The 2733-nt window shown below is 64.4% G+C and overlaps 1 non-coding gene across 1 annotated transcript; it reads left to right on the top strand.

The window, feature by feature from the left end:
- The first annotated feature begins 287 nt into the window (after positions 1 to 287).
- On the top strand, positions 288 to 406 carry LOC121101321. The gene has a single exon (XR_005833324.1). It is a non-coding gene; the product is annotated as a 5S ribosomal RNA (ribosomal RNA).
- The last annotated feature ends 2327 nt before the right edge of the window (positions 407 to 2733 follow it).

Genomic DNA, 2733 nt, shown 5'->3' with positions numbered 1-2733 from the left:
CCCGGCGCCCCGACCCACCCCGTTGCCATCCCGGGAGCCAAGCGGCGGCGCGGCAGGAGAGTCCCGGGACGGGAGAGCGCGCGGACTTCCGCGGCTCCGGGGTGCCGGAGGCATCTTGTCCCCTGGGCGTGCTGGCTGGCAGGCAGGCAGGCAGGCACCAGGCCCAGGCCAGGCGAGGAGGGCTGACAATCGCTCGGCAGGGGCTGGGCTGGGGCTGGGGCTGGGGCTGGGGCTGGGGCTGGGAGGGGCGGAGCAGGCTCTTGGGGCACCGAGCGGCAGCCACAGGCGTCTACGGCCATACCACCCTGAACGCGCCCGATCTCGTCTGATCTCGGAAGCTAAGCAGGGTCGGGCCTGGTTAGTACTTGGATGGGAGACCGCCTGGGAATACCGGGTGCTGTAGGCTTTTCTCCTTTTCTTTTCCTTTCCTTGCCCTTCGCCCTCCCTTCCACTCCCTCTGCCGCCAGCGGCCCGCCCCCCCAACCTTGCCCAACCCGGCTCCATTCAAACCCCACGTGCCCCCACCTCACCACAGGCCATGCGTGGTGGGCCCGACCCGCTCGCCACACGCCACACGCCACACGCCACACGCCACACGCCACACGCGCAGCGCAACGCGGAACCCTGGCCCTCTGCGGGTGCCCGTGGCACAGCCAGGCGCCCACAGCCCAGCCCTTCCACCTCCAAGCCCCAGGAACGCCCACAGCCTATCCCGGGGTGCGGGCTGGGGGCTGGTGTGCAGGGCGGTGGGCGCTCAGGGGGCGGCGCGAGAGGAGGCGGAGGCGGCGGAGGGGGGTGGAGGGAAAGCGGCCCGGGCGAGAGGAACCGCGGGAGCCCCGGGCGGGCCGTGACCCCGCCTCTGCAGGCGTGCGCTCCCTGGGTTCTCGGCCTCCTCCCTGCCTCCGGGCCCTCTCCTCTCCCGAGCCCCTAGCAGTTCGCTTGGGCCGCCCGCCCACCGCAGCGCCCCGGGCCAACCGCCTGCCGGCCCCGCCTCCTGCCTGGGCCCGCCTACACCTTCTCCCCACCAGCCCTGGGCTGCGCTCCCGCCAGAAGGGCATGGCCCTCCTTCGCACCGGTCACCGTCCCTTTGCCCCTGGGCCCGGGCGTCCGTGCTCCGTGCGCACAGGACACAAGATGGCCAACCGCCCGGGGCCTCAGGCCCCGTGGGCACCCGACTCCGCGCCCCGTCTCAGCGGAACAGCGAGGCTCGCTCCCTCAGCGAGACCCCGGGGCGCCCGCACCACGGCGACAAGGGCCACCAGAAAATAAAGGACGGGGCAAAAGAAAGAATGCCTCGCACGCCCCCACGCCAGAGGGGTGCTGGGCAGGAATGGCAGCCCATCGGGATTCCCGCCACCTGGGCTGCAAGTCCTCGGGCTCCGAGGGAGGGCTCCTAGGGCAGCTCCAGGGCGCGGCCGCCTTGCCCAAAGCGCGCCCAAGCGCGACCGCCCTCCCGTGGGCTAGCTGCCGCGCCCACACAGCGTCCTGTGTGTCCCTGTGTGTGGGTGTGTGTCACCTGTGTGCACCTGGGTCTCTGTCCCTGTCCCTGTCCCCGTCCGCATCCGGGTCGGGGTCTGCGTGTCTGTGCTGGGGTGTGACAGGGTCTGTGTGTTGGATAATCTAATCTCTCTCTCTCTTTCTCTCTCTCTGTCACACACACAGACCACACACACACACACACACACACACACACACACACTCTGTCCCTCCCCGTCTCTCCCGTCCAGTGTGTCCCCTAAGTGTCCCCCCACTCCGTGTCTCTCTGTCTTTCCCTGTGTGTCTGTGTGTCTGCGTATTGTGAGCCGGCCCCTGGTGTCTCTCGATCAGGTCCTGGTGTCGGTGGAGCAATACCTGAGGACTCAGCCTGCCACATCGAAGGAAACCATGCCATTTGGGAGTGTAGAAAGTATTCAGAGCAGGAGAAATCTGTATGCCCACCTGAGCCAATCCCAGCAAACGGCCATGTTCACTGGCCCCTTGGCCAAAACGGCAGAATCTGACCTCACCGCAATCTATGTCCTCAAATCAGCCCCCAGGGAACATCGTTACACAGCCTGAAGATCAGACTTTCCATTCTCCTGCCCTAAACCTAGGTTAGGTTCTGAGAGGTCATTTCCCAGCGTCCTGGCTCCAAATCCAACGGGCTAGGGGAAACTTGAGCAATACTCCCATTCTCCTAGGCCTTAACCCTAACCCTAGTTTTGGTTCTGAGAGGTCCATTCTAAGAAGCCTGGCTCTAAAGCCCCAAAGATTCAGGAAACCTAAGCAATACCAGAGGACTCAGCCTGCCACACAAAAGGAAACCTGCCATGTGGGACTCCAGGAAGAATTCAGAGCAGGAGAAATCTGAACGTCCACCTGAGAAAATCCAAGCGAACCCCCACTTTCAGCAGCACCCTAGCCCCAAACCCTGAGCCTGACACTCACACCAACCCACGCCTTCAACTCTCCCCCCAGGAAATTCGCCACACAGCCGGCTGACCGAAACTCCCCTGCCCCTAGGCCCTAACTCTTACCCTAGTTGCATTCTGAGAGGTTCATTCCTGGGGGCCTAGTTCCAAAGCCCCAGCTCTTGGGGACACCTGAGCAATACCAGAAGACTCAGCCTGCTGCACAAAAGGAAATCGCGCCATTTCACACTCCAGGAAGGATTCAGAAGAGGGGTAATCTGAATGACAACCTGAGCCAATCCCGGTGAACCCCCACATTCATCACCCCCTGGCAACAAACCCT

The sequence above is a fragment of the Ursus maritimus genome, unplaced genomic scaffold, assembly GCF_017311325.1.
Source record: "Ursus maritimus isolate PB19 unplaced genomic scaffold, ASM1731132v1 scaffold_7, whole genome shotgun sequence".
NCBI lineage: Eukaryota > Metazoa > Chordata > Mammalia > Carnivora > Ursidae > Ursus > Ursus maritimus.
Note: the sequence above shows the minus strand (reverse complement) of the source record. Positions and strands in the feature narration are given on the sequence as shown.